This window comes from Lissotriton vulgaris, unplaced genomic scaffold, assembly GCF_964263255.1.
Source record: "Lissotriton vulgaris unplaced genomic scaffold, aLisVul1.2 SCAFFOLD_1570, whole genome shotgun sequence".
NCBI classification, from domain to species: domain Eukaryota; kingdom Metazoa; phylum Chordata; class Amphibia; order Caudata; family Salamandridae; genus Lissotriton; species Lissotriton vulgaris.
The window spans coordinates 471728-498925 of NW_028249592.1; the positions used below are offsets into that span (position 1 = coordinate 471728).

Genomic DNA, 27198 nt, shown 5'->3' on the forward strand with positions numbered 1-27198 from the left:
ACAAACCTGTCACACTGCACTGCATCATACTCCACTATGAGAACTCTGTCACACTGTACTGCATCTTACTGCACTATGAGAAACCTGTCACACTGCACTGCATCTTACTGCACTATGAGAAACCTGTCACACTGCACTGCATCGTGCTGCACTATGAGAAACCTGTCACACTGCACTGCATCATACTCCACTATGAGAAATCTGTGCACACTGCCCTGCATCTTACTGCACTATAAGAAACCTGTCACACTGCACTGCATCTTACTGCACTATGAGAAACCTGTCACACTGCACTGCATCATACTCCACTATGAGAAATCTGTGCACGCTGCCCTGCATCATACTGCACTGTGTGGAATCAGTGCATGCTGCACGGCTATTTGCACTATGAGCGATCTGTGCATGCTGCCATGCATTGTACTGCACTATGAGTAGTCTGTGCCTCCTGCACTGTGAGAAATCGGTACACATTGCTCTGCTTTTTACTGCACTTTGAAGAAGAGGATGTCTGTGAAAACGGCACTGCTTTTTGCTACTTTGTGAGAAATTTGTGCACAGCTTACTAATAATCTCTGAGAACCGAGACAATCTGTATATTGCATTGCTTTTCCCTGCTCTATGAGGGCTGTTGACAGGAAAGCTAATGTGCACACACTGCACTGCCTTTTATTACACTGTGAGGGGTATTTAATATACAAGAGGAAATCTGTGCAGACTCCTCTGCCTTTGACTATTCTGTGCAGGGTGTTTAGAGCCCATCTGTGGTCTGCAAACAGAATCACTTTTTACTACAGTCCGAGGGGCGTTTAAAAAAGAGAAAATCTGGGCACGCTGCACCGCTCTTTACTCTTCACTGGGAAAAAGCTGCCCATACTGCACTTCCTTCTACTATACTTAGGGGCACGCAGCGCAGCTCAGCAAGCCACCTAGCTGCGCTGCGTGATAGGAAAAGGGCAGGAATGTGCTGTATCTATCTGAGTGAGTGGATGTGTGAGTGGCTCTTTGGATGAGTCATTGGTTGTGTGAGTACTGGTATGGGTCTGTCAATGGGTATGTGAGGGGTTATGTGGGGTTGGGTTTGGGTCTATAATAGGTTCTATGGGGTAGGAGTGGGTATGTGAGGGGTTCTGTGGATGTTGTCATTATTGATGGCACTGACCATGTCATGAGTGATGCAATTTGTGAGGTCATAACTAAGCAGTGCATTGCAGAGGCATAAGTTATAGTTAGCTCAGGTAACTATACCAGCTGAATTTCTATGTTTTGACCCAGTGAAATCTGAACCTAACTCTAACGTCCCTGTAACCTGTAGTTTTTTCAGTGAATATATATATGTATACTCCACATGTATTCTGCCTTGCCTGTCACTCCTGAGAAAACAGCCTCACCAATGCAGTAGTATTTTATCACTGGTATTTATTTGTTAAACGAAACTGGCGCGTTTCGATCTGACAAACTTTTTCACATAACCCGTTTTTCTCTATGTTCATTGCATTTATACAACGTGCAAAAACGCGTTCAAGTAAACATAAACAAAATACTTCACATTCTGTCATTCCTCCTCAACTCTTTGTCAACAAAAAAGTTATCAATGACGAACAAAAGTAGTTATTTAGTAAACTAAGTTTTACCAATAATATTGACTTTAGCCACCATATATTAGGTATAGTACAGTTTCTATGACAGTTGTTCAGCTATGTTTGGCTTATTTCTGAATTATATTTTTATTTTGATAAACAATTTCTTGTTAGAGTCTAGTGCACTAATTCAAAACTGACAAACAAATGCTGCTGTGCTTAAGGGTATAGTACCCAAATGAAACTAAATAGTACTTCCACCTCAGTGAATAAAAAAAGGTGTTACCCCACGTGGGTCGCCTTCTATAGTCTCCTTAACGCTACCAGCAGATGTGCATGGAAGCTTCCAAATATTTATAAGTGAGAAAAAGAGCAATTTAGTATATCAGCGTAACGTAAGTACAACCTAAGTACAGTCTTCTTTGTGTTGCATCTTGGAAAACCATTATAAGAGGAGAAAATAATATCGATGATGAATGTGATATGTCTTCAGAAAGAAATATATACATTTGTGACAATTAGAAATATCATCAAAAGAAAAGAAAAATGAGTTTCACATAGGAGATTCTAATTTACAAGTGTGTGTAAAGCTCTTTGCCCTGGTTCATACCATGTGGAGCGAGACTTCCTGATTCTAGTATGTACCTATATTTCATTCTGAGTAATGCAGTAGTTCTGTTGCCACCCCTAGGGTGTTTCACAACTGTATCAATGCCAAACAATCTGGCTTTGGTCCAGTCTCCATCACAGTGTTCCCTGAAGTGTCGTGCTGTGCTGTAGCTCATGTCTGCATTTGTGATGGCATACCAATGTTCTAGTATACGCTTTTGTATGTGAAAGGTAGTCAACCCTATATTTCATCTGTCACATGGGCCGATGATTACATATAGTACATAGTCTGTTTCGCATGTGATTGGTTAGTGATACAGTGTTTCTTCCTAATCCTGTCTAGGGTAATCTCATAGTTGTTAGTGCTGAATTTGCACGCCTTGCAGTTACCGCATTTTCTGAAACCTCGACTCTGTTGCATCCAAGTTTGTCTGTTACTTGTGAGATGGCTGTGTACTAACATGTCTTTTATGGAAACATTTCTCTTAAAAGTGATGTTGGGTGTATTTGCCTATCTTCGTTCTCAATGTGGTCTCATGTGTTAATATTGCCCATCTACTCTTTAAGATCTTGCATAAGTTGTTTGTTTGACATGTAAACTTGGTGATAAATCGTATTGGTTCTTTGTCAGGTTCCCTTGATATGTGTGGTTTTCCTTGTAAAAGTTCATCTCTCAATTTTTCATCAGCCCTTATGCTAGCTTTTATAAGGCTTTTCATAGGATACTTTCTGGCACTAAGGCGATCCGTCCTGTTTGGTTCTCATATAGCCTTAATTGGTGCTATTGTTTCTTTTGGCTCTGACAAAACTTGCTATAGGGGATACTCCAGCAGTAGCTTGGTGGATGATAGATCTGAAAGGAGGATCGAGTTGCCAGCAGTTTACTTCCTATAGAGATCAGTCCTGGAGTGTGCCATGTTTGAGTGAAACTTTGATATCAAGGAAATCCACTGTTTCCTGGCTGTAATTCATGGTGATTCTCAGATTGATGTTGTTATTGATGACAGATAAAAAGATTTTAAGGTCTTCCTCGCTCCCCTCCCAAATGAGGAAGACGTCATCAATGTACCTGAGCCACACACTTATTTGATCAATGAATCTATTCTGATCTTGATTCCATAGGACGGGCTCCTCCCACCAGCCCACCAAAAGATTGGAATAGCTGGGGGCGAAGCATGTCCCCATGGCTGTTCCTTGTATTTGCTTATAGAATGTATTTTCAAAGAGGAAAATGTTCTCCTTTAGACAAGTTTCGATCATTTCCATGATCAACTGTGTGTGTTGTAGTACCTTAGCAACTCTCATTCTGAGAAAGTATTTGCAGGCATTCATTCCATCTTGATGCCTAATACTAGTGTACAGACTTTCCACATCTAAGCACTCTAGCCAACATTTCTTGTCCCAACACAGATTTTTGGATTTTTGGATGAAGTCTTTCATATCTCTGATGTAGTAATCCAAATTCTGTGCATATGGCACCAGCAAATGATCTACATATATTGAAGTATTCTCAAAAATACTATTTTCTGAGGAAACAATAGGACAAACTGGTGGGTTTAATGCATCCTTATGCACCTTTGGTAACAGGTAGTATGTGTGGGGATGGTAGGTGTTTCATTTTATAGGAACTGTAGTTCATCCCAACTGAGTAGTCGGTGTTCATGCTACTCCAGTAGTCTTTCTTTATAGTGTGTAATTACATTTTGTAAATATTCCCTGTCAGTTCTACCGTAACAGGTGCTATTCCTCACCTGTCTGAGTCCCTCTTTTACATAGTTCTCTCTACACATTATCACTATGTTGCCCCCTTGTCAGAGGGTTTAATTACTACAGTCTGATCTTTCTGTAACTCAGTTAATGTGTTCCATTGTCTCTTGTTCAAGTTACTCTGTTTCAAGTATTATCTACTTAGTTTCAAAATGTTCTCTGCAACTGTGTCTGAGAATACGTCAATATTGTCTTCGGGTAGTTAGGGTATGGATCTAGATGGCATTCTAAAATTTGTCGCCTCAGTTCCCCCTGTGTCGATACCAAGGATGTTGTTAATATAGTCAATGTTAGTGGGATCTAGAGAGTCATTGGAATTACTAGATATGATTGTGGGCTCTTCCATTCCTTCTAAATTGTGTAGTGTTTGTAATATCTCAAGGTCTCTTATTGTAAGGGCAGTCTGGGGAGATGTGGTTGTTGTTGTCACATCAATTGTTTCCCTGTTTGGACGTAATGCATGCATTTTGTACAATTTCAACTTCCTAACAACCTTAAATAAATAAATCCTTAATTGTGCATAATTTACTTGTCATGTAGGACAAAAGGATAGTCCAAGTTTAAGAGTCTCAATGTCCTCATGTGAGATTTGTGTTTCATAGAGGTTTATTACCGTTACGTCCTTCGATTGTACTGCCATAACGTGTTCTTTCCTTGCTGGCCCAGTATTCCCATTCCACTGTTTGTTTGTTTGCATACATTGCCTTCTTCTCTTGCTTTCACTTTTGTGCCCCTTCCTCTGCCTCTCTGTTTTGCCTGAAATGAGTGTTCGTTTTCTTTTTGTAGCATCGCAAATGAAATCTCTGGTGCCATCTTGAGTCGTATTTGTTGGTGCAGCTCGCTCATACGCAATGTTTTCTTTACGAATCATGCTTCATGCGGAACTACGTTTGCCCGTTCAAATCGCGTACTTGGTCCCTGGTCTGGATCGTACTTGTTAGTTCGTACGGCATGTTTACAAATCGTACGGTTGGAGTTCCGATGACATTTCGTACGGGTCTTCGATTGTGGATTGTACGGTTCGCTGGTATTCGGACGTATTTTCGGAATTCGGATCGTACTACGCAATTCGGACGGACTTTTTTCATTCGTACAGAGACAGCTATGAATACGAATCATACGACGTTTTTTTATCCCGAATCGGAATCGACCCCCTAGTGTCAGCCTATGAAGTGGGAGAAGCTTCTGGGCTACCCCCACATCTGATTCTGAAAAGTCCCTTCCTTTCCCTGCCCAGGATGATGTTAATTGGTACATTGCATGGCTGCTTCTTCCGAAATGTCCCAGCGTTCAGATTCTGACTAACTTAGGATTGCCTAAAAACTGCTGGATAGATGCAAAGATTGAATTTATTTAAAAAGCCAGGTTTTTAGTTGTCTTCTAAAGGCTGCTGAAGAGATTTGCTGGAGCTGTAATAGTATGTTATTCCAGATTTTTTAGGCATGAATTTTGAAAGACCAACCTACTTCTCTAACTTTATCTAGCCTGGGCACCAGTACGAGCTGAGCGTAGCAGGACCATGATTCCGAAAAGGGTGTAAGCCTTTATCAAACTTTGAAGAAATTGTGGACCTGTATTTAGAAGTGCCTTATGGATATTTGATTTGTATATCCCGCATGTTGTCTTCATTGTTTCTTATCTACTTGTATGCCATGTTGGCCCAATTATTATTGGGGGTCCTAACCTGTGACTTGCACTTGATCCCCAATCACCATGTTATATTTGTCCAATTATTTGTCCATTTCCTTAACATCACCCACCTAATTACTTGAAGTGTTTATCTCTTGCACCTGTTTATCTATTTTGATTTGTATTCTTCGCATGTTGTTTTCATGATCTTTTATCTACTTGTAAGCCATGTTTATATTATCTTACTCATGTAAAGCGCTCTGATACCTCTGGGTCTAGCCAGTGCTATATAAAACTTTTAAAATAAAAATAAAATAAATCTTGTTTCTCAGGTCTTCCAACTATCCGGGGTCAGAGCTCTCTTCCATGCCTTAGTCGGATACTATCTGCTCCATTGCTCCCAGTGTTCTATCTTTAGCAATTTGTTGGTGGGCTTTATCACTTTTTTTTTGCAAATGTCGGAATTCTTCCTGCTGCCTAATCCAGTTCATCCCGAAGGAACTTGCGTTGTTTGTGCTCTATTACGTTCTTTTCATGGGTCTAGAGGCGTCTTCAATTGGCTTAAGTATTTTCTTAACGGCTTCCTGATATATTTCTTTCTCAAATTCATCCATTATGCCCTTGATTTTAGTTGTTAGTTCCATATGCTCTATCCATGCACTCTTGATTGGATTAGTATTTTCTGTCCAATCCTTCACTAGCTCAGGTCTAGGATTTGCAAATGTGGGGATTATAATGTTTCTCAGGCCTCTCGTTATCCTGTTTACATCCAGGTAATTTTGAAGCGATGTGGCTTCCCACCATCGACTGATTTCCTTTTTCCTCATTTTTTCCAGTGTAATTCCTCGTTGTTTCAAAGTGCTGATTGTGCCATCGGCATCACTTACATTGGCGTCGCCGTCTCCTCTCACAACTGACTTCGAGTTAAAGATTCTAAGAAACAATGCTTCGCGCTCCTTTAACATATCATTCACCATGTGTATTCCGTATACTGCGTGGTGTAGGTGTAAATACCTAACGTACCCTAGTCACTGCAGGTTAGAGCCCTTCTACGTGTCGCCGGAACCCCGTGTGCGAGAAAATACTCGCCAAGTATGTAATATATATATATATATATATATATATATATATATATATATATATATATATATATATATATATATATTCACTGAAAAAACCAAAGGTTTCACTGCAGTTATAGTTAGGAATTAGCATTTAAAAAACCTAGTAAATTCACTGAAAAAACAATAGGTTTCACACCAGTTATAGTTACCTGGAAATTTTACTGACATAAAACCATTGAAATTCCCACGTTATAGTTAGTTGGACTCACTATAACTTGCGCGCCTGCAATGCACTGCTGATGACGTCACATATTACATCACTCATGACATGGTCAGTGACATCACTCATGACATCACTGATGACACCATCCAGTGAATGTGTGTCTTTCTGAAAAATAAATATGTTTTATATATGTATTTGTAAAGGTGGATGGAAGAATAAATGGTTAAATAAGTGTGTAAATGGATGTTTAAAAAAAAAAATTGTTTGATTAACTGGCTTATTAAGTGTATCTTAGTGAATACATATATTAGCGAGTAATGTTTAAATATTTAAATGTTTGTATCAGTGTTTCACTTTGTGTATAAGTGGCTGCATGAGTTGGTGAGTAGCTACATGTGTGTGTATATGGGTTATTAGATGTTTTTTAGTATCATTATGAGTGTCTGTATGGTTTGGTGGGGGTATTACTTAGCACATAGATGCATCAATGACTGACTCACTGTTTGTATGTGTTTTGAAGACAGCATATGTGCAGGACTGTATGGGTGGATGAGTGTGTATATGTGTGTGTTAGTGAGTGAATGACTGTCTCACTAGTGTCTTTATCAGTAACAACATATGTTTTAATCTAGTATATGTGAGTATTGATGTATATAATTGAGTATATGAGAGAGTGAGAGATTGTAAGAGTTCCTGTTTAAATAAGTATGTGTTTCTATAAGTGATTCTTTAAGAGAGTAAGTATGTGTAGGTTTCCTTAGAAGTAAGGTGGTAGTGTGTGTATAGTTGTATATGCAAATAAATGGATGTTCAACAGTTTATTTGCATGTGTGATTATGTGTGTGAGTAACTTTTGGATGACTGTCGGTGTGTAACAGGATGTATAGGTGTATCACTACATATGATGAGTGAGTATATGTATGAGTGACTATATAGAACTGTATGTGAATGAGTGGATGTGTATATAGATGGTGGAATTACTGAATTCGTTGTTGTAACTGGTATGGGTATCTCCATGTTTTTGAAAATGTTAGTTCCTATTTTTGAATATGTGTTACAAGGGTTACATTACACTGAAAGGAGGTCTGTCACTCTGTCACAAGGATGGTGTCATCAGTGATGTCATGAGTGATGTCACTGACCATGTCATGAGTGATGTAATATGTGACGTCATCAGCAGTGCATTGCAGGCGTGCAAGTTATAGTGAGTCCAACTAACTATAACGTGGGAATTTCAATGGTTTTATGTCAGTAAAATTTCCAGGTAACTATAACCTATTGTTTTTTCAGTGAATTTACTAGGTTTTTTAAATGCTAATTCCTAACTATAACTGGAGTGAAACCTTTGGTTTTTTCAGTGAATTTCATAGGTTTTTTAACTGCTAATTCCGAACTATAACTGGTGTGAAACCTTTGGTTTTTTTTTTGTATTTGTATTTTTTTTAACTATATTCCTTTTTTTTTTATCTTTCACCCTGGAGCGCTCCCGGTGCGCGTACCGGGGCGCGTCCCGTTAGCGCACCCAAAAAAAAAAGAAAAAAAAAAGAATGTGAGAGCATAAGAAAAGGGGTCAGAAACAATGGTGTAAAGAGAAAGAGAGCTAGAGGGAGGAACACAGAGGGACTGTAATAGATAGTAAAACAGAGAAAAGGTATAAAAGGAAGTAACTGAGAAAAGGAAAATGAACAAGGGAGCAAAAGAAGAGAAGAAAGAGGAAGAAGACTAAAGTTGAAGTTCTGGGAGAATGTGAATGGGTGATCAATCAATCAATCAATCATCGCATTTATATAGCGCACTACTCACCCGGAGGGTCTCAAGGCGCTGGGGGAGGGGGGTCCGCTACTGCTCGAACAGCCAGGTCTTGAGTTGCTTCCTGAAGGTGAGGTGGTCCTGGGTCAGGCGGAGGTGGGTGGGGAGGGAGTTCCATGTCTTGGCGGCGAGGTAGGAGAAGGACCGTCCCCCTGTGGTGGCTTTTCGGATGCGGGGGACGGCGGCGAGGGCGTGGCCGGTCGATCGAAGCTGACGTTTGGGAGCGTAGAAGTTGAGGCGGCTGTTGAGGTATCCTGGGCCTTGGTTGTGTAGGGCTTTGTGTGCGTGGGTGAGGAGTCGGAAGGTGATTCTTTTGTTGACCAGGAGCCAGTGCATGTCTTTCAGGTGTCCGGAGATGTGGCAGCGACGGGGGATTTCTAGGATGAGTCGTGCTGAGGCGTTCTGGATCCGCTGGAGTCTCTTCTGGAGTTTGGCGGTGGTTCCGGCGTAGAGGGAGTTGCCGTAGTCCAGCCGGCTGGTGAGGGCCTGGGTGACCCTCCTCCTGGTCTCGGTGGGGATCCACCGGAAGATCTTACGTAGCATGCGCAGGATGTTGAAGCAAGACGAGGAGACGGCGTTGACTTGTCTGGTCATGGAGAGGGAGGAGTCCAGGATGAAGCCCAGGTTGCGTGCGTGGTCTGTTGTTTTGGGTGCGCTGCCTAGGGCGGGGGGCCACCAGGAGTCGTCCCAAGCGGCGGGTGAGGATCCCAGGATGAGGACTTCCGTCCGAGTTCAGTTTCAGGCGGCTGTTCTTCATCCATTCGGCTACCTCTTTTATCCCTTCGTGAAGGTTGGCTCTGGCGGTGGCGGGGTCGTTGGTGAGGGAGAGGATCAGCTGGGTGTCGTCGGCGTAGGAGATGATGTTGAGGTTGTGCTGGCGTGCGATGTCTGCGAGGGGCTCATGTAGATGTTGAAGAGGGTTGGACTGAGCGAGGAGCCTTGAGGAACGCCGCAGATGACTTCGGTGGCTTCAGATCTGAACGGAGGGAGGCGGACTCTGTGTTCTTCCGGCGAGGAAGGAGATGATCCACTCCAGTGCCTTCTCCTGGACTCCGTCGTTGCTGAGGCGTTGTACTAGGGTACGGTGGCAGACAGTGTCGAAGGCCGCGGAGAGGTCGAGGAGGATGAGGGCCGCTGTTTCTCCGTTATCGAGCAGCGCTCGGATGTCATCGGTGGCTGCGATCAGGGCGGTCTCGGTGCTGTGGTTGGCCCGGAAGCCAGACTGCGAGGGGTCGAGGGATCCGTTCGTCTTGAGGAAAGCGGCCAGCTGCTTGTTGATGGTCTTCTCGATTACTTTTGCAGGAAACGGGAGCAGTGAGATGGGGCGGTAGTTCTTGAGGTCGGTGGGGTCGGCCGATGGCTTCTTGAGTAGGGCGCTGAGTTCGGCGTGCTTCCAGCTCTCCGGGAAGGTAGCGGTGACGAAGGAGGTGTTGATGATGTCCCGCAGGTGGGGTGCGATGACAGCGTCGGCCTTGTTGAAGACGTGGTGAGGGCAGGGGTCGGTCGGAGATCCGGAGTGGATGGAGTTCATCGTTCGGACGGTGTCTTCGGTGCTGATCGGAGTCCAGGCGTGGAGGGTGGAGGTGGGGGGCGGTGGTTCGGTCGTGGCGTTCGTCGGTTGAGTGCTGAAGCTGTTGTGTATGTCCCCGATCTTGTTGTGGAAGTAGGAGGCGAGGGAGTTGCAGAGGTCTTGCGAGGGGGTGATGTCGTTGTTTCCGGCATTGGGGTTGGAGAGCTCTTTGACGATGTTGAAGAGTTCCTTGCTGTTGTGTGCGTTGTTGTCCAGTCTTTCCTTGAATGCAGTTTTCTTGGTGGTGTGGATCAGGTGGTGGTGTTTTCGGGTGGCTAGCTTGAGGGCAGTCATGTTGTCCGGTGTTGGGTCTCTGCGCCAGGTTCTCTCGAGGGCTCGGCAGTTCTTCTTGGAGCTCTTGAGGTCGTCGGTGAACCATGGGGCTTTCTTGCTACCGGGTCTGCTAGGCGGGGTCCTCAGGGGGGCGAGCTCGTCTGCGCAGTCACTGATCCATTTCGTGAGGTTGGTGGCCGCCTGGCTTGGGTTCGTTGTGCTGGTGGAAGGGTTCATGCTCAGGGAGGTCGCGAGCTGGTCGGCTGTGATCTTGTTCCAGCTCCTGCGTGCAACCTGTTACTGGTGGTGGTGGATCGTGGTCCTTCCGAAGCTGAAGTGGACGCAGCTGTGGTCCGTCCAGTGGAGTCCGGTGGTGTGGCTGAAGGCGATGTCCTTGCTGGATGAGAAGACAGGGTCGAGTGTGTGTCCGGCGTAGTGGGTGGGGGTGGTCACCAGCTGCTTGAGTCCCAGGTTGGCAAGGTTGGCCAGCAGGGTGGTGGTGTTGCGGTTGTTGTTGTTCTCCAGGTGGAAGTTGAGGTTCCCTAGGAGGATGTAGTCAGCGGAGCAGAGGGCGTGCGGTCTGATGAAGTCGGCGATGTCTTCGCAGAATTGTGTGCATTGTCCCGGGGGTCTGTAGATGAGGGTGCCTCTGAGGGTGGTGTTGGGGCTGATGTGGACCTGGAAGTGCAGGTGCTCGGCGGTTGCGAGGGTGTCGTCGGTGTTGGTCGTGATGCGGATGGTGTTCCTGTGGACGATGGCGATGCCTCCTCTGGTGTGGTTGATGCGGTCCCTTCGGATGGCGATGTCGTGCGCTGAGGAAAGTAAAAGGAAGGAGAGTAAAGGATGGGAAATGACAGGTAGTGACAGAACCAGAGAAAAGGAACAGCAGTGACCAAGGGAAACAAAATAGCAGTGAGTGTAAGTAAAGAGGAGTGAAAGACGGTGGATAAAAGGGAATAAGGGTAAGACATGGGGAGTGATAGAGAGAAAGAACAGAGAGAGTAAAGGAAGGAGTGTCAAAAGGGGACTGAGTGAATCAGAATAAAAAGATAAGTGAGGGAGTGTGGATGAGCAGGGGCACTGAAAGAAGTTGAATGTGGTAGGAAAGTAAGTAAAAGAGAAGTAAACATGGAGGATAAAAATAAGTGAGGGAAGCACAGTAAAGAATTAGGGGTGTGCTAGGGTGAGAGAAAAGTAGTGAGATTAAAGCAAAGGGTGATGATAAACTACTTATTTTAATCACACTTACCATATAATTATTGAAAACTTTACTCCATGTTAAAAGTACACTTTGTATCTGTGAAAGACAAAAGAAAAAAAAGTTATAATAAGTAAAATATATATTTTAAAATAGAAGAAACAGGTCAAGGGGAAAAAAAACAAAAAAAGTATACTAAGAAGTGAAGGATACAAAAACAGAAATAAAGTAATGTAGAAAGACAAAAAAGAGGGAAAAAGAAATAGAAGGAGAACAAATTATTGAAGATAAGTAAAATACTAAAAGAATGTGAGATACCAAAACGAAATCAGGAAAGAGAAGTAAGTAAGAGGAAAATGAGGGAAAGGGAAAGGAGTCTAAATGAGGAACCATTAATAAGAAAGAGGAATGGAAGATGACTGAGAGTGAGTGAAGGGGAGTCACAGAGTGAAGGGATGAAAGGAATGAGGTTAATATAGAACGATAGAGGAAAAAGGAGTGAGAGAGTAAGTACACAGAAAGACAAAGGGAAGGACTGAGAGAACTGCAGTACAACGAGTGAAGAAAGGAAAAAGAGAAAAGGAGCCAAACAAGGGAAGAGAGGGGAAGAGAACTATAGCAGTGGTACTGAGAGAATGTGAGAAAGCTGAAAAGTGGTGCGAGGGACAGAGAAAATGCAGACAGTTGAAATTGGATTGAGGAGTTGTGAAAGAAGTGGAGTAAAGGAACAGCGATGAAACAAAGTGAAAAAAAGGCAGTGTAAGTGAGTAAAGACAGCTAAATACGGGTGTAAAAAGGAAAATGAGTGTGAGACAATGGGAATACAATATAAATTACACAATGCAAACTATAGAAGAACTTATACAACATGTTACATAGTTTTTTTTTGCTGTTCTCAGAATATATTGAATTTCACTTAAATTAGTGAGTTCAAACTCTTCATCATATAACAGCGGGGGAAAAAAAACACAATCTAAAAGATTGTGTTTAAAAAAAATTATAAACACTTACAACTCATATAAGTACACTAATCTTTAATTCACTTACTTTTCCGTGAGGCCAAATAGAAGATAGTGAAGGTCCTTTTGGTGGAAAAAAAGTCTGCTGTTCTCTATAACTTCCAATTCATCGACTTCCTATGATAAAAAAAATCTAAGAACATCATACCTTACACTTTCCTTACGGCCAAGTTGTGTCTGATATATGAGTATTTTTTACTTTGAGATCCACTTAATCTAAGAACATCATACCTTACACTTTCCTTACGGCTAAATTGTGTCTGATATATGAGTATTTTTTACTTTGAGATCCACTTACAGTACCTATATGAGATAAATAATTTAAAACATTAGATTAACCAACTAGCTAACTAACTTTTATTATCTATTCCCGTCTTCAAAGGCCAATTCCCTTTACTAAAACTTTGGTTTTAAAAACACTAGGTAAGAATTTTTAGAGTCATAAGGCAAACGTTGTTTATAAGTCAAATGAAAATCATTGCAGTAACTCCAACCTTTTTCACATTTTAAGTAGCATGTATAATGTCCTGAAGTTGTCGAAGGACCGTCATGATAAATAATAGCTTCAGTTGTAAAGGTTCTTCCTGAAATTGATAACTGAGAAGCCACAAAATTTTTGATACAAGTTGACAATTTAGTTCCATCAGGTCTACATCGTTGGAAAACTAAAATGATATACTGACCATAACTTTGTATATATAATGTGGATAGCATTGGACAGTTACATTGGGTACACACCATATTATGATCTGCTGCTTTAACTAGATTTTTAAATGACACTGATTTACAGTCAGGTAAAGTCAAATATATAAATCTTTCAGTGTCTATTCTAGTATTACTTGATGAACTACAATTGTGGCAGTCATGCTGCCATTGATAAGAAAGGCTGAAAAGATTATCTACATCTACACCTTCATCTTCCAAAACACAAAACATATACATTAAAAATTCCTGACAATCCTGCTGAATGTTCTGTGAAAATTTATCTTGACCAGAACACATATCTAAAATATTTCGAATTTCTGTTACACTTTCTATTTTTGCTCTATCACTGCTACATTTCTCAAACACAGAATTCAATAAACCGCACAATCTTTGATCCCGATTTTCAACAATCTGTTCTTGTAAAGTTTGAAGAAAAAAAACAATATTAACCACTACATTAGCATAGCAGTTGACACCAGAACTATTTTCAAACTGAAATCCAACAACATTTTCATCACAATCCTTTTTCTTTCTGTTTTGAATTACAGTTTCATCTACTTTTTGTCTTTTTGCCACTACCTCACTGCAATTATCCTCATTTCTTCTTTTTCGGCCTACCACACGTTTTTCAAACAGAGGATATTGAGCCAAATGTGGAGCATACTCTCTTCTTAACCTATTGTATTCTTTAACACAATCTAGATCTGCACACATCTTTGTCTCATCACACTCAATCAAGTACAATCCTGATAAAGTTCTGACTCAGGATAATGCCACATATGCCATACCCTCTTTAAACACAGATCTTCCAATGTTCACTAAAGCATTATCTACACTTAAACCTTGAGATTTATGAATTTTTACTGCATATGCCAAACAAACAGGAAACTGTTTTCGGCGAACATATAAATCTTTTACAAGTAAAAATCTAGCAGAACAACGACTGATTTGTTGTACTTGCTCAATACCATCAAATTTTATTTTTAAAAATTCAATTCCATCTCTATTTCTATAATTCACAAAATCTCCATTTACCAGACTTCTTTCAACATTTAAATTCCTTCTCAAAATGATACGACAATTAAAACACACATTCAGAGTCTTTTCAAAACCCGCTGTTTTAGAAATACTTTTCTCTAATGAATCCAATTTGGTTTTCAAATTTTCGGACAAAACAATTGTTGCACCCATATGCTCTATTTTATCTATTGCTTCCAGTTTCACAATCTCTTCATTTTCTAACTCTAACATTTTGTTGTTGAAGATGGAACATTCTTGCAGAGTTGGCATCAAACATATCCCAAATTTCTTCTCAGTCATTTTTAAAAAAATATTCTCTGGAAGAATGTTTTCATTTGGATACAAATTTGAAATTAATCGAGTATGTAAAGCTTCCTTCCCAAGCTCAATAACTTTTCCAATTCTTACATCTTGTAGAATATTTTTATAATCTTCATCCTTTGCCTGTCGCATATTTTGAAGCAGTTCAGCATATTTAAAATTTAACCATATATTAACATTTCCAATGCTTCCAAGGGACTTCCTGGTATCTTCATGCGTAAGCATTTTAAACACTGGTTGTCCTTTTACTGGAGTCAACTGCAATAGATCTCCAAAAACAATAATGTGTTTTCCTCCAAATAAACATCATACTCTGTTCTAAGAATTTCTTGCATTCTCAAATCCATAAAAGCAAGCATTAGATTTTTAGACCATGCCTACTTCATCAATGATAAGAAGTTTCATTTTCTTCAAGACTCTTGAAACTTCAGAACACGCATCTCCAGATAACTTGTTGTAATGCAATTTATTATCATGCTCAACTGGCAGCATCAGTAAACGATGTAGAGTAATCCCTTTAATGTTATGTGCTGCCAGTCCAGTTGGTTTACAAAAAGGGGGTGGTGATGAACAGAGTGTCTGAGTTAAACAGACCACTCTTACCCAGTCCAAAGATCAGGGCTTGATCCATCACCGTTATTTATCTCACTGCCCCATCCCAGCTCAGAACCTGGCTATATGCAAATCAGTCTGTCCCTGGCCCAGTGCATCATGGGAACAGGGCAGACTAAACTACCAAGCCAATTCCTCACCAGAAAGGAGACAAGCTACCGGGGACCGGTTTCTGGCATTTCAGCCTTCTTCGGCCCGGCTCGCTTGAATCCTGATGGAGCAGTGAGAAAGGGACTCATGTCTGAGTATACCCTGCCACACCTATAGTGGCCAAAATCGATTTACAAAAAGGGGGTGGTGATGAACAGAGTGTCTGAGTTAAACAGACCACTCTTACCCAGTCCAAAGATCAGGGCTTGATCCATCACCGTTATTTATCTCACTGCCCCATCCCAGCTCAGAACCTGGCTATATGCAAATCAGTCTGTCCCTGGCCCAGTGCATCATGGGAACAGGGCAGACTAAACTACCAAGCCAATTCCTCACCAGAAAGGAGACAAGCTACCGGGGACCGGTTTCTGGCATTTCAGCCTTCTTCGGCCCGGCTCGCTTGAATCCTGATGGAGCAGTGAGAAAGGGACTCATGTCTGAGTATACCCTGCCACACCTATAGTGGCCAAAATCGATTTACAAAAAGGGGGTGGTGATGAACAGAGTGTCTGAGTTAAACAGACCACTCTTACCCAGTCCAAAGATCAGGGCTTGATCCATCACCGTTATTTATCTCACTGCCCCATCCCAGCTCAGAACCTGGCTATATGCAAATCAGTCTGTCCCTGGCCCAGTGCATCATGGGAACAGGGCAGACTAAACTACCAAGCCAATGCCTCACCAGAAAGGAGACAAGCTACCGGGGACCGGTTTCTGGCATTTCAGCCTTCTTCGGCCCGGCTCGCTTGAATCCTGATGGAGCAGTGAGAAAGGGACTCATGTCTGAGTATACCCTGCCACACCTATAGTGGCCAAAATCGATTTACAAAAAGGGGGTGGTGATGAACAGAGTGTCTGAGTTAAACAGACCACTCTTACCCAGTCCAAAGATCAGGGCTTGATCCATCACCGTTATTTATCTCACTGCCCCATCCCAGCTCAGAACCTGGCTATATGCAAATCAGTCTGTCCCTGGCCCAGTGCCAGTCCAGTTGGAGCAGTTACAACACAAGATAGCAGTGAATCAGTCCTTTTCTGAAGATAAGTTGAAATGACTTTAATCAGAAAACTTTTTCCTGTTCCCGCTTCTCCACTTACGTACAGTCGGACTGGCTCAAATGATGTACATGAGCACTCTTTTTTCTCATGTTTGAATCCATGTTCAATCTGTTCTGTGACTTCGTCATATATCTTTTTCTGCTCAACGTTTAGTTGCTTTATCAAATCTTCTAAGTTAACTCCATCCTCTTGAGCTTGTTCCATAGTTCTTTCCACCTCATCCATGGCAGTGGCAACTTCATTTTGGATAATTGGTCCTCCTAGTGGATCCTGGCTCAATGAAGTAGAACTCTGACTGTCTTGAGAACTGTCTCTAGCAATCTCTTCAGCAATTGTGGTTTCTTGCTCTATTTCTTCGTTCAACATTTGCAGATAATTTGGAAAAACAGGACATTCTATGGTATCCTTAGTTGCATTAATAGAGTCTTCATAACACAGAAAATCTCCAAGTAGTTCCTCTTCTGTACACCATGGTTTAAAGAGTTGCAAAAGAGCTAAATAGTAAAATTCTCTTTTGTCTGGAGCTTCGCAACTCAATTTTCGATGATTAATGAAAAGGCCTTTTCTTTGCTTCACTAGACATCCTTCATACCCAATGACAGCATATTTTCCATTATTGATATCTTCTGTGATGTTCCTCTTATAACTGTAGTTTTGCAGAACTTCATACAAACAAGTGTTCTCAAGGTGAGTACTTCTATTTGGATAGTATGTATCCAACGTGTTTGTCTTCAAAATATCTGTACTGTTTGGTTCTTTCTCCGCCAAATATTCAATTTCTTGTACAGATTTCAAAACTCTGTTTCGTGTTGCAGCAAGACCTAGACTCACCCAAATGATTGTTCTTGATTTGGCATAGAGACTTGCTGATGATAACCGATCAGAACATTCATATGCTCCAATTTCTCGATGCGTCAACATCTTCAGACTGAAACTGTATAATTTCTTGCTTAGACTCTTTCCATGTGAAATGTCCTCCCACATTTCCTTCAGGTCTGTCTTTTCTTTTTTTGTGATGTAAGATGTCATATATCGAGCCACAGCAATAGAGTTGTCAGCAACAAACTGAATATCCATGTTAGCATTCCACATGGACAAAATCACTGGGTTGTAATCGTTGATGTACTTGGACTCTTCGTTTCTTTTTAAATTATATGTATTTTTGGGAGATTTCCTCGTCACAGTATGTCGTAGAGATGACATCAAATTATTTATTCTTCCCTTAGAAATCACTGGTCGTGGAAACGCAAAACGACATTTCGTGTAGTACTTTTCCTTGTTTTTGAATTTTCGACGACAGTACTTTCCACAACGATGAGATTGAAAACGTAAAACTTGTTGCCTTAAACTGTTTTCTTCAGTAGTTTTTGGAACAGCACATGTTGAATACTGTTCAATGAAACTCATCACTGTTTCATCCGAATGTAATCCAAATTTGGGTGCATCTTTAATCCATAACAGCATATGTATATGAGGAGCACCTCTCGCTTGATATTCCTTCCTCCAAAAGAAATCCAAAACCTCTCCAAGGGGAGGATTTTTTTTGTTCGTAATAAAAGACATCATAGCTTCAAATCTATGATTAAAATATATGCAAACATTCACTGGATCCAAAGAACACAATTCTCCAGGTGTTTTCAATTCTATATTTTGTATGTTTCCATTTGCCTCTCGAAGAAATTGAAGTAAGTCGTCCCATGCATACTCAGCACAGCTAAGAGTGAGGAACCATGTAGGAGTTCCTAAGTTTCTTAGCATACATTTTAATTCCCCATGACGACGGAACCAATACTCATTTGTTCCACGCTGACATGCCATGAGATTGATTAGCTGAGATTTCAAAATACTATCTTGCAGATTGACTTTCTCCATAAAGTCCCTTGCTCAAACATTTTGCAGATGAGCTCCACTTTTCAATATATGATTTACTGCATAAGAAAGCCCAGACAAATCACTTTCAAACAGTAGATGAAACAAATACGGAATGCATTGCCGAAACCTTGGATCTTCAGCATATAATCTTAAAGCCTGGTATTCAGCTGCAGAAATTTGAACTGGTCGATCGTCATATCGTCCTCCACGACCTGTTGGAAATAACTGTGGAAAACAACGAGCTTCCAAACTTTCTTCCCATACACTAATGGGACTTCCTTTTGCTGCTTTCATTTGAAACAAATCAATTGCATTCCCCATTACTTCTTGCAAAGGATGAACAGTATAATGTTCATATATTTCTTCACTTCTAGACACATCAACTTTTTCAATTTGGCCAACTGAACAATCACTGTCTTCTTCTGTAGCTGTTTCCTCTGCTCCAACACTTACATCTTTATAGTACTCATTGTTTTTGACCAAATACAACGTTGCCTTTTTGACTTTCCTAACATCCACTAAATCTTGCCAGATTTTCTTACTCTTTGTCGGAACCCCATTAACTAGAATAACTAGAGGATCCTCTTCTACTCTTTCTACACCAATTGTATCAATATTTTTCTTGACATCTAGAGGCAAATAAACAACTCTTCCCTTTAATCCTCTTTGTAAATCTGTAGGAGGTAATTTCCCTATCTTAGGCTCCATGCGAACAATAGCTTGAAAAGGATGGACACATTGAATCAAAATTGATTCAGAAGTATTTAAGTCCATCAATTCAGAAGGAATATCTATCAACTGAAGATTATTATGAACTGCTCTAGCAGGCATTCTATTTTCATTTAATTTTTTCAAACAATAATTACAAATACGCTGATCAAAACTCAAATCAAAAGAATTCTCCACCAACAAATAACTTACAAAATCCTTCCATTCACTATTATTTTCCAATTCACATTTTGCATATAAATCAACTAACCTAGTCTGAATCTTATAATGAGTCCGTCGACAACACACACAAGTTAAATTAGGCCTTTCACTTGATTTCACCTTAAACTTGGTAATTTCCTCATCAAACTTTTCTGTACTTGAAATCTGTCCATTGTCTTCCACATTACCATCCATTACTATATCCATTTCTACACTGTCCTCTTTGTTCCCAAAATAACAAAACTCAATTTCTTCACAAATAGTCTTCACATCCACTTCAGATCCATGCAAAAGAGCACTTTTTAACTGTTCAATCTTAAGTGCTGGACTTTTTGCATAATACAACTTTCTCACTAATTTCCTCACCTTATTATGATGCACTGCTAACATCCTAAAATGATGAAAAACACTCTGACATACTTTTCTAGAAAGACAAGCCAGTGAATGCCCATGCAAACCTGTGCTTTCTCTCACTCTGCAAGGATCTAACTCTTGCAAGATCTTCATTTTTTGTTTGAGACTTTTCTTACTATATGTACGTAAGAAATTTCAAAGCAAATCGATTGAATCCTGTTGCACACTACAAATACTACTGCATTTCCATGTGTACACGGGACCCTTAGTACGTCTCCCTAAAACTTCATCAGCTAACACCTCTTCTGCATCTCTAGACACAAGTTTCTCTTTTTCCATCACACAACCATCTTTCACCTCATATGCTCGACCACTGGTGTCAACTGCATGCACCAAATCATTTTCCTGAAAGTAACTCTCTTCATTGAAAAATGGCTCAAAACTTGAACTATGCATCCATTCGCCAGAAAATACTTCACAAAAATTAGTCCTATTAATAATTCTTTTCCATCTACTGTTCGATTTGAAAACATCGATTGCCTTATTAAGTATCCTAATTCTATTGATTACTAAAATAAATAATTTTTTCTTAACTTCAAAAGCCTGATCAACAATCTTCTCTACACTTTTCTTTTTCTTATAAAAAGCAGTTCTCTGTTTACCTTTCTTATCATTTTTAGCAAATTTAAAACTACCCTATTACGAAACATTCGCCTACGAATGTCCCTAAATTGATTTACCCTTCTATTGCTATCCATTCTCTTCTCTCCTACTCCAATCGAGACATTTTTTGTGGGCCTCTCCTTCCTTTTTAGATTTGCTGTCTCCTTCTGAATATTCACATTACCAATATAATTTCTTTTTGTACGACATATGTTGCGAAGAAAAGACTTAATTGTCTTACCAGGAGCTTTTCTGGTGTTTTTTGAAGTAGTAGTTGTAGAGGATTCCATAAATTCTGTTGCTGATGTTCTCCTTTTACGTATGGTATTTTTGATACTTCTTTGCCTTGAAGGCATTTTTGCTTGCTTTTAAAAAGTTGATTTGAATCTGTTGTTCTGAAAAAAAAACCATGAAAGACCACTATTAGCAAACAACAAAGTAATGACAAAAAGCAAACAATATAAACAATAAATTGCAACATATATAAGTTTATACAACAGCAACTCAGGGCCTTATTTATGAAGGCCTTGCGCCACCAGTGCATCCCATGTTAAAAGACACATACCGGCGCCACAAGACAATCATAAATAAGACCCAAATATAAATACCATTGATTGGCACCAAAAATCGTTTTTTGAATAACATTTTTAAAACACAGGGCAGAACCTATGTCCATGCACTGAATTTCAATTTTAAAATCTCACTGTTTCCAAAATACAAACCCTTTACCTTGCAAAGGTTAAAATCAAGCATTATCAAAAAGCAAAACACAAACAAAGAGCAAAGAAACTCAGGGCCTTATTTATGAAGGCCTTGCGCCACCAGTGCGTCACTTTCTTCCCATGATAAAAGTGACATACCGGCGCCACAAGACAATCATAAATAACAGCCAAATATAATTTCCATTGATTTGCACCCAAAATCGTTTTTTGATTAACATTTAAAAAAACACAGGGCAGAACCTATGTACAAGCACAGAATTTCACTTTTGAAACATCACTGTTTCCCAAAATACAAATCCTCTACTTTGCAAATGTTAATATCAAGCATTATCAAAAAGCAGAACACAAACCAAGAACAAAGAAACTCAGGGCCTTATTTATGAAGGCCTTGCGCCACCAATGCGTCACTTTCTTCCCATGTTAAAAGTGACATACTGGCGCCACAAGACAATCATAATTAACAGCCAAATATAATTTCCATTGATTTGCACCCAAAATCGTTTTTTGATTAACATTTAAAAAACACAGATCAGAACCTATTTACAAGCACTGAATTTCACTACTCAAACCCATTCATATTCCCTAAAATCGTTTTTTAATTAACATTTTAGGAACAGAGCACAGGACCTATGTACAAACATTCAATTTCACTGCTGAAACTTAACTATCTACTTCCAAATATTCTCCATAGAGCAAACAAGTCTCTATCTAAATTAAATAAATCATTACTTACCTTTACAAATGCTTTGGGAGATTGAAAACAGTGTCAGACACACACACCAATTTTTCTTTAGCAGAGCAAAAGGTGTGCACTCAATACACTGAAACCAAGACTGGCATAGAAAATCTCTAACTTTACACACATATGCCTTATTTCAACCAATCAAAAGTCTTCCCTCACTGTTTTCAAACCAACACCCTTCCCCCTCTCTAACCTTTCTATCTGTTACCATAGCAACTCCCTCCTAACTGAACTCTCAGGTTCAAAAGTTTATTCTACAATGTTGCAAATTAAGTCAGCAAAGATGTTTGACCTCTCAATACACCAGCTTATCCAGGACATTATTGCTTTTAGTGACTTTTTCTTAACCATTCAAATTGCTTCTTACACACAACACAACCATGCACCCTAACTTTCTGTTTTCAACTAACTGAATCCACCAATCATTGCTTGTGATTCAACAGCAGGGAAACTCCACAATTATTTTTTTGTAAACTCCTACTGTTCCAACTGCCATTTCATTCCCACACTTCATCTGACTACACCAGAACCTTCTCACACCATGTATTCTGTATGGATTATTGGACATAGCTACATCCACTGGGCTCAAAGGTATGCAGCAAGCAGAAATTATCACAACCTTGATTTATCAAATGTGGAAATCAAGTGTATTGGCCAGAGAGGACTGAGATGACATCAATTGATACCATTGGTGAAAACCTTTTTGCATCTGCCAAACCCTGACCTCTTAATAGTGCACTGTGGTGGAAATGATTTGGGCACTATGACTGGGGTTGGTCTGGAAATGCTTTTAAAGGACACCTTTGATCAATTGATGACACTTTTTCCACAAACTGCCTTGGTATATTCCAATATATATAAACAAAAGAGGTGTACCATCAGAGATTGCTTTGATAAAGCGGTCTGAGTGGGATGACTGAAAAAAGAAGAGAGTCCTTCCTTTATTAATAAACCCCTCACTCACCGACCTAGTCGGTGACATGCTTCATCATCGGGGTCCACCCTGATAGCCGAGTGCCATCAGGGTGTGCTGCGACACCTGGACTACAGTGGAGCTGGTATTTGAGTGTGTGAAGTGAAAAAAAAAAGTTGTTAAAAATTGTCCTGGTATACTTGTGGGAAAAATGTATTCGCAAGGAACTGGACAATATTAAAATTAAATGTGTGGATACAATAAGGGGTTATGACTGTGTGTATCACTTATGTGTGAAGTCTACATGTTTCAACCCGTAGGATGGAAGGTACCGGGTTTTTGTCAGGACCAGAAGGAAAATGGGTGGTCAGGACACACTAACGCCCTGCCGTTCCCTAGATTCCTGTACACTACTGACAATTTTGTCAAAGTGAAAAAGGAGCTCAAAAACAAAATAGTCGAGCTTAAAGCAAAAAGACCTGGAGGGAGAAAGAGGCAAAAAGTCACAAGTATGATTAATACAAGCCTGTTACGAAGTGCCATGCTGGTTCTCACGTGTCTGCTGCTATATAGTGCATCCCATTCAGAGCTTAATGTGATCGGTAGTGACTGACTATCACTAGAGCTGGCATACTCTATCAATGGTGTTGTGCTCGGTGATCACTAGGTAGTTAATCCAACATTCGAACACATTCAGCACTTAATAGTGCGTGGTTAGACTGCTCGCATTTTCATTAGCGTGAGGAAACAACGACGTGGAATATCTACGTTTTCAACTTTGACTCCAACTGGCACACTCTAGTAAATGTGGTGTGCCCAGTGGTCGAATGGTCGTTAACTTTTAAACAGTCCAAAGCACTCAGCACTTCCGTGTGCATGACTCGACTGCTCACGGTTTAGATTGAAGTGAGTAAATAACGACGCGAAACGTTTGTCCCATCAAGCATACAATCACACTACGCATACACACATACAACACACATACATAGGCCGAAGAAGGAATCAAGGCTTACTCCTATTACGGATCTTTTAGGCTTCACGGGGTGGAGGGAAGGTATTTAAAACTCAGACTGCCATATTCTGCAATGAGGAAATTAGGAGACAGCTGTCAGGGGTTATGCTCACGAAACAGTGACCGAAGGAAACGGCCTGAATCGGACTCTGAACTGTTATGTTACTTACAGCTGGAACTGGTCCAACCAATTTTGTCCACAATTTGACAAAGCACGGAAACATGTGAATAAATCTGTTTCTGCTTACATGAGAGACTTTGGAATGGGTTCAATATACAACAACAACTTACGTTACAACATGCAAGACATCTACAGAGGAGATGGTGTGCACTTCTCAGATGAGGGGAATAGAATATTCCTCCTGAATTTAAGACTGTGCATTGGAACCTACTTGTAGGTACCTAAAACAGCCACAGAACCCAAAAGCTCTTTTCAGAGCTACCCTACCTCTGATCATTCAAAACGTTTATCTTTTTCTAACTTTTTTCACCAAAGTACGCTCCCCAGTACGCGTACCGAGCGCTCCCCCGCGAAATTTTTCAATTTTTTTTTCAATTTTTTACATATATGAGCGTCCTAAGCCCCCCTCAGAAAACCTAGAAGGTCAGGAAGTGACTACAGTGCCCCCTTCTACCCATTCCCAACGTTCTTTGTCCTCCATCTTGTGTCTCGATTGTACCGAAACACAAAATGGAGGACTCCCGTAACGCTGCCGGTACGCGTACCGGGGCGCGCGCCGGTAAGCGCACGCAAAAAAAGGTGGGAAAGTAATTTACAGAAAAACCACTGGAGACACTTTCACCAAATATAGAATAGGCCCTACTACATAGCAGTCCCTACCATTTGCCCAAATTTGGTGAAATTCCATTGAGACATTTAGGCTACAGGCCTGTCTAAATATCCTGAGGTAAATTACATGACCAAAACACATATGAAGTCTTAGAATTTACAACCAATTAAAAAGTTTCTTTCATTTTCTACAATTATTTCCTGACATTTGATTGGTTAAGTACATGAATATATAAAAAAAAAGAGAAGGAAACACAGCCATTTTGACTACTACTTCCTGAAGTACATTTGAAAAGAAATTACACTGACTTCAACTGCTTTCTCAAAGGTAAGTTGTTATTTTGGAAAGTGAAGTATGTTGTGCACTTTAAGTTAATTTGAGAAAAAAATATTCTGTTAGTTATATACTATCCCACTGTAATAGTTAGAGATTAAGATAGGCGTCTCTGTTATAGTTATTGATTGAGTTACACTTCTCTTATATAATTATAAATTTACTTAGGCTTTATCACATACACTTTTTTCAATTTCTAATTCCAGCCTGATACCATACACTGCCCAAAGATAACTTCACTGTTAAAAAATCAAAACTACCTGTCTGAACTTAAACCCAACAGTGCCCTATCTCTACTGATATATTTTTTTTTAATGCAAATTACAGCACGAAAATGGAAGGAGATCAAAACATTTCCTTCGAAATTGTTCTGGAGAGCAACAATGATAAAGTTATTGAACCCAATGATGATGACTTAGAATTCATGGATGAATCACGGGACTATGAACTACTTCAATGTGTTCAATCAGTAGATTTCCTGATTCAAAATTAGGACATTTCCAACAATCAAATATTAGAAGTTCTGTTAAATTTTGAAAAAGAATCTGAAAAATAAATTTATATTTAATAATTCTAAAAATGTTTGAGACATTATTAATTTTTATTTGTATTTCTTAAACTAGTACTAAATTAATTATAATGTAAAGTGAGACTTATAGTATACTGTGCAACTTTTTTGTGTTACATAGTAAGTTTACTCATAGTTACTTCCTTTCTCCCACTATATTATCTTCAATGTGTATTTAACATTATCATCTCCTGGCTCCATGTTGTTTCTGCTTTCCTGACAGACTACGCTATGAATTCCATATACCACAATAACTTCTGTAACAACATGCAAGAAATCTACAAAGAAGACGGTGTATATTAAATTATAGACTCTGCATTGGTACCTACAAGTTGGTACTTAATAAAAAAAAAACAACAACAAAAAGAACAATTAATAAACATACAGTTTTTTTGCCCCACGGGGCCATTTTAAAGCCCCCACATCAAACCTAGGGGGTCAGGGAGGGTCTACTCTGCCCCCTTATGGTCATTTCCCCCTTTGTTTTGGCCACCTCTTGTGTCTCGATCCTACCGAGACACAAGATGGCGGCCGCTCCGGACTGTTTGGAATGTTCACAGACACCCGAGAGCCAATCAGCTTTCCGCGCACAAGTCGCGTGGCGCGCCCGGTGCGCTCCTCGGTGCGCGTACCGGGGCGCGCTTACAGATATATATTTTTTTTTAACATAAATTACTCAAAATCCACTGGAGCACATATCTTGAGACATAGCAAAGGCACATCGGGCTACCAGTCCCTACAATTTTGCCAAGTTTGGCGGAAATCCATTCAGTTGTTCGGGCTAAAAGTGAAATCGACCACCCTATGGAAATGAACATGGGGAAAACGCGTTTTGGGACCCCCCTTTTATCTCGGCCCCCGCTTGACGCGTCCCCCCCAAACTTTCAGGGAAGGACCTGAACGCCGCGAGGCCATTTTGATGAAATTTTCAGTCAGTTTCGTCAACCGGCGCCAAAGTTATTCCAAATAGAATTTTGAGATTTAACATTGAAAAAAATACTAACTATAACTACCTACTGGCGACCGCCAGTAGGTAATATATATATATATATATATATATATATATATATATATATATACACTAGCTTACCCGCCGCACGTTGCTGCAATCTCAGAAGAAAGGATATTCAAGGAAAGTCGTTATGATAACATTCAATTTACATTGTGTCATTTTTTATTGAAACTTATTCATTTTAATATGGAAAACATTTCAAAGTGTCGTTTTAATTCTATTTATTTATTCGAGTGCTTGTGGATACACAATATTTTTTGTTTTTCCGTCTGATGCGTACACTAATAAATCAGAAGGTTTTCAGACGCGTGAGCTGGCCACATACAGTTGTCCATGTGAGAAGCATTGATTCTCCAAATCTAGTCCACACACTTGTAGCGATTGTCCTTGTGCTTTGTTGATGGTCATTGCAAAAGCGAGTCGCACCGGAAACTGTAAACGTTTGAATTCAAAAGGTATATCTGTTGGGATCATTGGAATATGTGGCAACAGTACATCTTCCCCCTTGAATTTACCATTCAAAATTGTAGCTTTGATGACCTTGTTCCAAATATTTATCACCGAAAGTCTTGTACCATTGCAAAGTCGTGGTGGATTGATATTTCGGAGAAGAATGATAGGCACGCCAATTTTCAATGTTAAAATGTGCGGTGGCATACCTGGCAAATCCAGGGAAGTCAA

At 40.2% G+C, this 27198-nt stretch overlaps 1 pseudogene across 1 annotated transcript in view; it reads left to right on the forward strand.

Moving 5' to 3' along the window:
• The window catches only part of LOC147663537 (uncharacterized), a 177014-nt pseudogene that overhangs the window by 99228 nt on the left and 50588 nt on the right, over positions 1 to 27198 (forward strand). The window lies entirely within an intron of this gene.